General features: G+C 37.1%; 3 protein-coding genes across 3 annotated transcripts in view; 2 read left to right on the top strand and 1 right to left on the bottom strand.

Annotated features, from left to right (window-relative positions):
* Nucleotides 1-11,601, bottom strand: part of LOC134755207 (uncharacterized) — a 417,347-nt gene that overhangs the window by 286,746 nt on the left and 119,000 nt on the right. The gene's annotated exons all lie outside the window — the stretch shown is intronic.
* The window catches only part of LOC134755171 (kynurenine aminotransferase), a 74,891-nt gene that overhangs the window by 33,583 nt on the left and 29,707 nt on the right, over nucleotides 1-11,601 (top strand). The window lies entirely within an intron of this gene.
* LOC134755152 (uncharacterized) overlaps nucleotides 368-11,601 on the top strand; it is a 73,145-nt gene continuing 61,911 nt past the window's right edge. The window contains exon 1 of the mRNA XM_063691643.1: nucleotides 368-733. The gene's annotated coding sequence lies outside the window, so the exon portion shown is untranslated. The remainder of the gene's footprint in view (nucleotides 734-11,601) is intronic.

Raw genomic sequence — 11,601 nt, 5'->3', positions numbered from 1 at the left:
CCCACACTGAGCATGGCCCGCCATGCTCTTGGCCGGTTATTATTTTATTGTCAACAATTATTATCAGTTGATCAACTCCAATCAAAACTTTTAGTTCAGAGGAATAAACGAAACCGCTCATTCGTTTACTTCAAGTCCGGTTTACATTTGCGTGAATCGCGTGAGACGCGAGTGTATACGGTGGGCTCGTGGCTCGTCTCCCTCCCTCATCCCTTCGAGCCACGAGCCCACTGGCGCGGCTTGCCGGGCTCGCTACTCGGCTCGTGGCTCGCAAGTCGCACGCGATTGTAAATCGGACTTCAAACGATCCGTTCCGTTCCATTCCGTCGCGCTCGCGCTCGCGCAACGCAACGGCCGCCATATTATATTTAGTCGTCGGGCGGGCTATGCGTCTCGGCGGTGTTGTGTCAAGTGACAGCCAGACCGATAAATGCACTTGAAACTGTATTAACTTTCGCGTACAGTGCGAATTTATTTAAAAAATAAACAATCCAAGTGTTTCTAAACATAGTTTCCGAACTAGTCTAGTTATCTTTGATCGTGCTTTGTAAAGTTGTATTGCATGCATTCCACGGAGACTGTTGAACTTTATTTTTTTGTTCAGTGTTCTTTTTTCAAATTTCAATGTTTTTATTTATTGAGTGCTACCAGTAGTTTATGAACGTTTTCGTTACATTTTTTTGTGCTTTGGACTTTTGTCTCAACTTCGAAGAGTTTTGCCGAAACTTTTACGGTAAGATTTTTATTTCATTTTGCATTGCGCATTGTGTCATTATGTTTATTGTTTTTTTTTTAATTATTATTTAATGGGTATTGGAATATTACTTTGTTCTGATTCTGAATATTGATGCTGTGTTTATGTGTGACGAGTAACTCGCTCGTGTACTAATTACTAACCTCATGGAAGAAAAATATGGTTTTTTGTACCTATAACAAATGGCTACTGCGAATTCGTATATTATATTTTATTTGAATTACAAGGCTTTTACCTGTTAACCATTGCTCGTTATTTTGATTATAAAAACCGTGGTAATAACTGTCAAGTAAGTAGCTATCGTGTGATAGTACCACCTATATATAACACGATAACGATAAGTGACCTGTCGTCTGTCGTTATTATTTTTTATAAGCTCATAGTATAGTGTATGTTGTTAGAAAAGGCGTAGCGTAGACGAGAAGATAATGATTTTGCTTGTAGACAAACCATGTTGCATTTTTTTTGTGACTGTTCAGTGTTCAAGCTGGAAGTGTCGGTGCTGTCGTAGATTACCGCGAGATGTTTATCTTATGATGTTTATCAGCCACCTAAAAGTAGTTTTATGATCACTGGCTCGGCTGTATTAAAAACTACGTTAAATTCCCCCTAACATCGAAATAACGACGTGATAAGTCTGACCTCTCTAAAGGTGTCCTCCTAAAATGGGATAGGTACCTAACAAAACAAATTTACCCGTGCTAGAAGTAAAGTAACTAAACTCGTTTCGTATCCTACTAACTTTACGTCGGCCGTTTAAAGAAAACGGCTTTAGTAGAGCAACGTATATTTTATATGTAGGTAGTGCTGCTAGGTATACCAATGATATAAGACACCCATTCAAACATACCTTGTTTCGAAGGAATCCTGTTCGGTCGCCGTTGAGAGAAACAAAACCAAATCGCAGCTACAGACTAAGTCAAATCAAGGAACACCTTTACGGCACGACTATTAGGGTTCGCAATGCCTTGAGATAGTCTTTTGCTAGACTATAAAGATATTTCTAGAAACTTTAAGGTTTTTCGCTCTTTAGGGTTTTGGTTCACTATTAAGGAAACATTAGGTACCTCGAATATCGATTATATATTTATAACTCACTTTGTTTCTATCGGGATATTGATGCCGTATCCAAATACGTATTTATAATGCCTACTCTGAATTTTATAAGGTTCACTTAACTCAGTTATGTATAGGAATTAATAAGTCAAACCCACTTCACGTGAATAATTAATTACTTACACAAAGATAATTAATAAGATCAGGATTCATGAAATTGTCTACCGTTGTCCCGTACGAACGCGAATTTTCTCATGATTTGCAGGTATAAGAGTTTCCTTTTCTGTGACAAAAGTTCAAAAATATGCACAGAAAAATAAGCATCTGCTTTAAACGCCGAAAAAAAGTCGCAACACAGAAAGTAAAATGCATTTGTACGGACCAGCCCGTGGTATGCTCCTTTAAGTACGCAATAGGTACCGTAATATGTATTATTTTTAAGTAAGCAATAAACGTTTATTTCCTTATCAATGTCTTCTTGACATTTATTGTAAAGCTTTTAATTACTGTACCTTTCTAAAATAAAGCACTCGTTTAATAAAGCGGGTTTTTCCAGGCGTTACTCACAACAATAAGAAGCAAACCGCAATGCCCTAGGTATTTGTAGCAGTTTTACAGAAACAAAATTCGTCATTATACCTTAAACTGAATGTACACTTTATCCTAGTTAACTTATCAAGTTACCTATAGGCACTGTGTGTGAAAAGGATTAACGAAACTACTCAATGGATTTATTTTATACCCGATAATCACATTTTTTAACACATTCATACACCTATCTTCGTACATACAAAACGATAGTTTGACTGCCCATTCTACTATCCAAACGTTCTGTACTAAAATGCCAGTTCGATGTAAACGAGCCCGATATCAACAAAAGCTTAGTAAGTTTGTCACAGACAACTAAGAATTACTCGATAAAACTTAGATTAGGTATTAACATTACGCGTCCGTTTACGTGAAGTTCAGTTCAGTTCCTGGTTCTTATGACCTCTGTCCATTGGGACAATTTTGCCAGCATCAAGTCAGGTTGTGAGAGCAGAATCGTTTGCGTGAAAGCGCGGCGAAAAATACCTATGAAGTGTCATGTTGACAGTTCGTGATTTTTTCTTTTATGTATGGCGTCTCTAAATTCGCGTAAATTTGGCAGCGAGCGAGACGTACTAGACTGTTAAATTATTCAGGACTAAATACGAATATAATTAATAAAATATATTATTACGTAACTATTCACGGAACCCCCGGTGAGTAAGCCCGAGCCGTACCTACTCCGCCAAATTTTCGTTACCTTTGTGATGGCTGAACACGTCACCCGACGTTGGCCTTGCCGTAGGTGTAAAAAAATATTATTAGCAATAATTATCCGTTAATAATATCTTATTTAAATAAACTTGTTACGTAAGTTATTTCAAACGACAAATGAAATTGGTAGGGGTACCAAATTAGCGTATCTACCTATTTAATCTAATTTCTCCTTGACTCGAAATTAAAGAAATGAATAAATTAATATTATAGGGACATTCTTACACAAATTGACTAAGTCCCACGGTAAGCTCAAGAATGCTTGTTATGTGATGTGGGTACTCAGACAACGATATACATATAATATACAAATACTTAAATACATAGAAAACATCCATGACTCTGGAACAAATATCTGCGCTCATCACATAAATAAATTCCCTTACCGGGATTCGAACTCAGGACCATAAATCAATCAAAAAAATCAGGACGATCAGGAATTAATAATTTATTCGACAGGTACTTTTAATTACTTAAACACTTAAACAACTTAAAATTACTGAATTGAAAGAAAACCTTTTGAATCAAACTTAAAATTACTGAATTGAAAAAAAAAAACTGCATAATATTGTCTTTATTTGCAATAACGCTATATAACTAATCCATTTTACCTTATACCTACGTATGTATTCGTAGTTCTATTGATCACGAGTTATATTTGATATTCTTAGAGAACGTTATCGTTGAAGGAAATGCGGACTGGGAACTTCGAAATTAAGTCTGTCAGGTAGACATATTTATCAGTCGAAATACCGGTTGCGTCGGTGTGAAAAAACTAAGGCATTGGACGTCATTATCAGGTTATGTTAACGAACAATTGTGTTTTAAACTTTTAAAGATTCCGTTTCTGTAGATCTGTAGTTTCTTTTTGTCGCTAATATGTGATTTCTGATTATTTGTCACAATTATGCAGTGCCGGAACAAAAATAATGCAATTTTCGTAAACTCGTCGACAAGGAACAGGGTGGCCGTTGCGCCAACGCCAACATCAGCTAGGAGGAGGTATTATGGTGCAGTAGGCTCAGAGAATGGAATTTTTTAAAAGTCGTAGCGCTTTTTTAGATCACAATACGGTTGCCAAAAATGTAACCCCTTACTTACTGCATGTAATAAAAAATATTTATTGAAATTTGAACTTTAATAGTTGCCAATAGAGTTGAATATCATATCCGCCATATATGACTTCATATGCGGTATAAATAAGGTAAGGTTTAATTAATAATCTTGAGCCCTTTCTCTAGGGACTTCAGCGATGCGAATCCTGAGTTTTTGATTTTCACTCGATAGAAAAAACTCACAAACTTAAAAAAATTGTAATAAATTTTGCACAGTAACTAAAAAATATTTCTATAAATGAGCAATATGATGCTTGAGGGAACTCGGCGATTATTTTATTATTATTATAGCTCGTCTAGGTTTAATTAGTAATAATTAGTTTTAAGTTTTGATTTTTTTAATGTATTGTACTTATTAATGTGTGTTGACTACATAAATAAAATTTTATTAAAAAAACAATAATTTTATTAAAACACAAACAATCATTTTCGCGGTACCGAGCACAAACATTCACCTCGCTCACGCACGCTCAGTGAAAGAAAGAGAAGAACACAAACCTACCGGGCCTTAAACAGATATATATAAATTAGTTATAAAACGGTCTCAAATGTATGTCCTAAATGCCTGTGGCACTACATACAGTAGTATGTAGTAGTATTGCAATTAAGTCGTTTTTTGCTGTTGTGCAGGCAGTTGGCTCAAAAGGCTTATTGTATTTTGTTTATTTGTAACGCCGTGACTAAAGTTTTGTTGATATAAACTTTGTCAAGTTTGTCACTGTCAGATGATGTTCATACAATTTGATTTTCTACCTGGTTAGTCCTGGTTACCCAAGCATCCGATCCGATACTACAAGCAATAGGCGGCATGATTTAAATATTGATTTTATTAACGTAGTAAATCTAATTCACCATCCATATGCCAATAAGAACCTAGCTTTGAAACACATGCACAGTATAATATTATATACCACTGTCGAAAACAGATGTAAACTCTACCAAGCGAGTTACTAAACTCTAATGTAAAGACAGCACCGCTGTCGCAAAATAATTGACGTTACCATAGAGTAACTTATACTAGAGCGGTACTGTCATAGTAAATTTTGTAACCACAGTAAATTCACTGCCATCTATCGACACACTTTAAAACTAAAAATGAAGATTTATAAAAATACGATAAAATGTATTTAAATATGGATAAATGATTTTTTTTTATTTGCATTAATTATTTTTATGATTTTGACCCATGTTCTTTCACTGATATGCGTAAAAATTGTTAAATAACAAACGAAACCGTCAACGCCATATATACGACAGTAGGTCAAAGCTAGTAGCGCCCTCTGATCGAGAGTCAAATTTTCTTGATTTTCGAGGCCCGTTTTTTTCCTTAGACTGTATCCATCTATTACGGAGTTATATCTATCTTTGACGTTACTTACCATCAAATCTATTAAGTTTTTGGCAAGTTTCATTTTTGGTACAAGCTTTTATCGCTGACTGTATTACTTTTTTCCCACAGGCAACTAATACTTATCGAGACACTTCTAAAAACCCATAGCACCCAAGCCCACAATTCAGCTTCATTGGAAGTCGGGAAGTGGGTCAAATTTTACTTGCAAAATTTGACCCATACATACATAGGAACATTGCAAGTTAATATTGTTTGACATAATTATTGAAAGTCATAATGTAATAATTGTCATATTATCATTAGTCATAATTTGGTTTTTCTCAGAAACGTGTAACTTTTCAGGATTGCCACAAAACAAACCTAACCTAAACTATCTATAGGATAACCCGAGGAAAATCCTGAAAAGTTAACGGTTTCAGAATTGTGACTAATGATAATATGACAATCATTACATTACATTATGACTTTCAATAATTATGTCAAACAAAGGGACGCCTTGTAAAATAGGGGTAGCGCATAAATGCCAGCTGAAGCGGAAGTTGCCATAAAGCCGGCGGGACCCTAAAACCGCGTTCAAGTCGTCCCAATTGTGGACGAGTCGTTTAAGTAGTACACTTTCTCCGATACGTGACGCGCCCAGACGCTATTTTCACTCGCGAATGTGTACAGGTGTGTACCCGAACTCGTTTGTACATCGTATGTGCGATTGATATTTTTTTTTTTACGAAATGCAAGGGCCTAACACTCTTTAATAGATAAAGAGTCTTATTGCGATTCCTATAAGAGGAAAGAGAAAATAGTGCCATGCTTTGTCCTTATCACCGACCGGGTGGCATCATAGGTAGGAGGCGATGGCGAAATACCGAAATTTATAAGAGTGAAAGTTTAAAAATCCTATGCAGCCCAAATTTTATATGAATATTCTTTCTCTTACCCCCGGTCGCTCGGTGGCGCGTCTATAACTACTTGTATATACTATGTCTATGGCGTAATGTGTATTGTGCATTAAGTTGGTACTTCAAGTAACCGACGAAGTGTTTTCACTCACGAGTGTTTCTGTTTCTATTTAAACTGCACTTGACTTCGACTTGATAAAGTGTGGAACTGTGGAAGGTGCGACATATACGATATACGTTATATTTTCATACAAAGACTTCCACATTGCAAAATCTGTGCAGAGTTAGCCAGGTCCGACTCTCCGTTATTTAAGTCTTTCGTTTCATCAGATTCGTCTCAGTAGCAGAATAAATTCATTGACTGATACTGTCTTGGTTGATGCTGTCGTAAGGCCAGGATTACACTTGTAAGTTTTACTTACGTAAGTAGGGACACAGCTATACTACAGAATGAGATATGAATATCGTTATCTCATTCTAGCAAATAGCTTTGTTCCTACTTACGTAAGTAAAACTTACAAGTGTAATCCTGGCCTAAGAACTCACCCAAAATATAAACTTGAAAAAAAAACCGGCCAAGTGCGAGTCGGACACCCGCACGAAGAGTACCGTACCATTACGCAAAAAACGGCAAAAAAAACTACGTTTGTTTTATGGGAGCCCCACTTAAATATTTATTTTATCTTGTGTTTAGTATTTGTTGTTATAGCGGCATCAGAAATACATCATCTGTGAAATCTGTCTAGCTATCACGGTTCATGAGATACAGCCTGGCGACAGACGGACAGAGAGCGGAGTCAGTAATAGGGTCCCGTTTTTACCCCTTGGGTACGGAACCCTAAAAACGGGCCAAGTTCTAGGAATTGAACAAAATTGCAGAAATTAAAAAGTTGTCAAATAGCATATAACTGTTGAAAGCCATACACATTTGTTGGTTTAAAAAATTAGGTGTTTAGAAACTAATAAATATCATTATGATCAAAATTCTAAATGTTTTGGAAGCCAAGCCAAAATTAATTTAGGTATCGCATTGTTAACAATATGAACGTGATATTGAAAAACATCCGCTATCAGGATGCATAAGTCGTGATATTACGTCGCTGATTAGATAGTGTTTAATTGAGGTGAGGAAAGTGGATATTGCACTTGACCGAAAAATGTCTGGAAAGAACTGAACTAAAAATTAATCGTAAAACAGCCAAATCGATTGTCATTTTAAAACAAAAAATGAAAAAGACCACGAGGAAGTGGTTATTAGTTCTGAAATTATATAGACTACAATTATTTAGTGTTTATAGCCCGATATCCGTTTACCGTGTAAGCGATTTGGTATATTACTGTAAGCTTATATGAGATAATAAATAAATGAAACGAAGTATATGCTCTATTAGGCCAGCATTTCCCAAACTATGGGTCGCGAGCATAGACATAGTATATACAAGTAGTTATAGACGCGCCACCGAGCGACCGGGGGTAAGAGAAAGAATATTCATATAAAATTTAGGCAGCATAGGATTTTTTCTCTTTCACTCATATAAATTTCGGTATTTCGCCATCGCCTCCTACCGATGATGCCACCCGGTCGGTGATAAGGACAAAGCATGGCACTATTTTCACTTTCCTCTTGTAGGAATCGCAATAAGACTATCTTTCTCTATCAAAGAGTGTCAGGCCCTTGGTCGCGAGCGAATATTGAGTGGGTCCTGCTGCGGCGCTAAGCATAAGAGCAGGAACTCATTCGGTTGGTTGGGATGGGTTGGCAACTGTCAAAGGTTTGCATAGATGGCGCCATCATAGCTTGCCCCTATTCATAAAATTCCAATAAAAACAAAAATTTGTCAATTCTAGGAATTGCCCTGTCAGGGCAAGCTATGCTGGCGCCATCTGCTAAATACTTGGACCGGCCAACCCCATTGTAGAACATATCGTACAAGTACAAAGTATACAATTGAATGATATTTTAAAATGAGTTACTGCTCTTATGCGTAGCGCGGCAGCCTGAAACTTCTAGGAAATCTAAGCGTTGCCAATAATATTTTATGCCCTCTTTTAAGACGGTCAAGAGTTAGACCCCGAAAATGGCAATTTTTGTTAGGTGGGTCAGAGTTTACGTCCAACTACATAACAAGGACAGTAACAACATAATCTAGATATGTATTTGCATAGTTATGTTGCAAATTATAGGTTCATACAGTTAGCAGCAGTAGCACAGAATAAATAGTAGTACCGTTAATCATGCTGTCCCTTTCTAATGTATGGCATTATCCCTTTCGGTTATTTAGGGTTGTCAAAATTCAAGTCATTATCTTATATGTGGTCGTGCACGCAAAGGGACGTCAAGTTGTGTCAACCCTAAAAATTGCTCGGAGCAATGCTGAGCCGAACGGAGCCAAGAATACCCGAAATAAGGAGTTTCGCACCCCTGACAGTAGTAGCTAAGCGGACGGGGTGTTAAGACCTGGGGCCCTTTTACCAAAGATTTTTAGCTTGTAATATAAGTGGAAGTCCCTTTCTAACAAAAGCTGTCAAAAAGGGACTTCCACTTTTCTCACAAGCTACAAGCTTTCGGGCCCCTGCACCCTCTTACTCCCTAAATAAACAATAATAATGTATCTAGATAATTTTGAACCCCACGCCCTTTTTATAGGGTTCCGTACCTAAAGGGTAAAAACGGGACCCTATTACTAAGACTCCGCTGTCCAGACGGACAGCTGAGTCTCAGTAATAGGGTCCCGTGGGGCGTCCGTCCGTCTGTCCGTCTGTCTGTCACCAGGCTGTATCGCATGAACCGTGATAGCTAGACAGTTGAAATTTTCACAGATGATGTATTTCTGTTGCCGCTATAACAACAAATACTAAAAACAGAATAATATAAATATTTAAATGGGGCTCCCATACAACAGACGTGTTTTTTTTTTGCTGTTTTTTTCCGTAATGGTACGGAACCCTTCGTGCGCGAGTCCGACTCGCACTTGGCCGGTTTTATTCTACTTCTGCTGCTAGCTGTAATAGTGTGCTAGTTTTGCCTAGAAAGCGTAATAACATAACTCGAGAGTATTCAGAATATCTGTAAGTAGGTACATTGGTCGGTTGCATTCACAAGCGTCTCGGGTCGCGTAGATTTCTCGAACGCATCATTTTGGAGGTCAGTGTGTTGTGTGAGGCTTTCTTGGCCCGAGCCCGAGCATGCTTGAGACGCTGTTTAGGGTTGACTCAGATGGTAAATGTAGAGCTTTGTACGACTACAATACAATATATAGGTACATTGTACAAGTACCAGTTGCAGGACGTCAATATAAATCTTCGGGCAAGCTTTCGGATTTTCATCCAGTCCTGTGGGAAATGTGTTATATATTGGTGGTGCATTATTCGAGTGTCATAAACGCAGTCAATCTTTTATTTTTATTTCAGCTGCAATACCAAGTGATTGAATGTTTTCAAATGAAACCATAGACATAGTATAGTAGTTATAGATATAAGCCTTAAGCGATAAGCCTTCTGCCATCCATATATAAACTGTTTTCAACCATTATAAATCAGAGAATAAATGTATCACTAGAACAAAAACAACCAATCGAACAAGCCGGCTTTAGAAAAGGTTTTTCTACGATGGATCATATCCATACTTTGGAGCTAATAATAGAGAAATTTCAGGAACAAAAACGACCATTGTACGTAGCTTTTATCGACTATCAAAAAGCTTTCGATACTGTTTCCCACGAAAGTATATGGACAACACTAAAAGCTCAACAGGTAGAGACAAAATACATAGATATTCTGAAAGCTATATACAACAAGAGCACGAGCCGAGTAAAACTAGAAACGATTGGTCCAAGCTTTCAAGTAAAAAGAGGAGTAAGGCAAGGCGATCCCTTGTCCCCAAGAATCTTTATTGCTATTTTAGAAAACATTATTAGCAAACTAGATTGGCAAAAACAGGGCTTATTGATACAAGGAAAAACCTTAAGTCACCTTAGATTTGCGGACGATTTAGTACTACTGGCGGAAACAGCACCGAATCTGCAGTACATGGTCGAAACTCTACATAAAGCTAGTCGGCAAGTAGGACTTGAAATGAACATTTCAAAAACAAAAATCATGTCAAATCACAGAAAATCAAACATCACTTTAGATAATGAATTACTAGAATATGTGGAACAATATATATATTTAGGGAAGCAAATTGGATTCAACAGAAATAACAATGAACTAGAAGTAGAGAGGAGAATAAAAATTACATGGAATAAGTACTGGAGTCTTAAGGAAGTGTTTAAAAGTAAAATGCCAATAAAGCTGAAAAGGAAAGTTATGAACGCATGTATAATTCCATGTTTAATATATGCAAGTCAAACGTGGAAATTCACCAAAAAAATCCAGAATTTAATAATTACATGCCAAAGAGGTATGGAACGTAGCATGTTGAACTTGAAAAAAATTCAAAAGATACGACACACGAAGATAAGAACCGCGCTTAAAACTATAGATGCTCTCAACCAAGCTCAAAAGTTGAAATGGCGATGGGCCGGACATGTGGCACGACTTAAAGACCGCAGATGGACGAAAATCGTCACCCTATGGAAAGGCCCTCAAGGCAAGCGACGCAGTGGAAGGCCACACTCACGCTGGGACGAGGACATCATTAAAATAGCTGGACCAAACTGGCATCAAACCGCACTTGACCGATCAAAATGGCAAACTTTGGAAGAGGCCTTCACCTGAGAGGGGTTCCTGTTATATACAAATTATTTAGTAAATATTTATAAGCAACTAACAACCAAAAACTAGTATTTAAGCAAAAAATTTTTTTACTAACCATCAAAGCAAGAAATCGTTAATAATGTAACTGTAATAATTTAGCGGGAAATAAAAGGCTTTTTATTTTTTTATTTATTTATAGATATAAAACCGAGCGACCGGGGGTAAGAGAAAGACATATTCATGTATGGCAGCATAATCCTTTTTCTCTTTTACTTCTAATTTTCGTTATTTCGCCATCGCCACCTACCTATGCTGCCATAACCCGACCATGAAAAAAACCCCGTCGGTAATAAGGACAAAACATGGCACTATTTTCTCTTTCCTCTTATAGGAATCGCAATAAGACTATCTTTTAAAACTTTCGCGGTT

The sequence above is a fragment of the Cydia strobilella genome, chromosome Z (assembly GCF_947568885.1).
Source record: "Cydia strobilella chromosome Z, ilCydStro3.1, whole genome shotgun sequence".
Lineage (NCBI taxonomy): Eukaryota > Metazoa > Arthropoda > Insecta > Lepidoptera > Tortricidae > Cydia > Cydia strobilella.
This window is presented reverse-complemented; position numbering and strand designations above follow the sequence as displayed.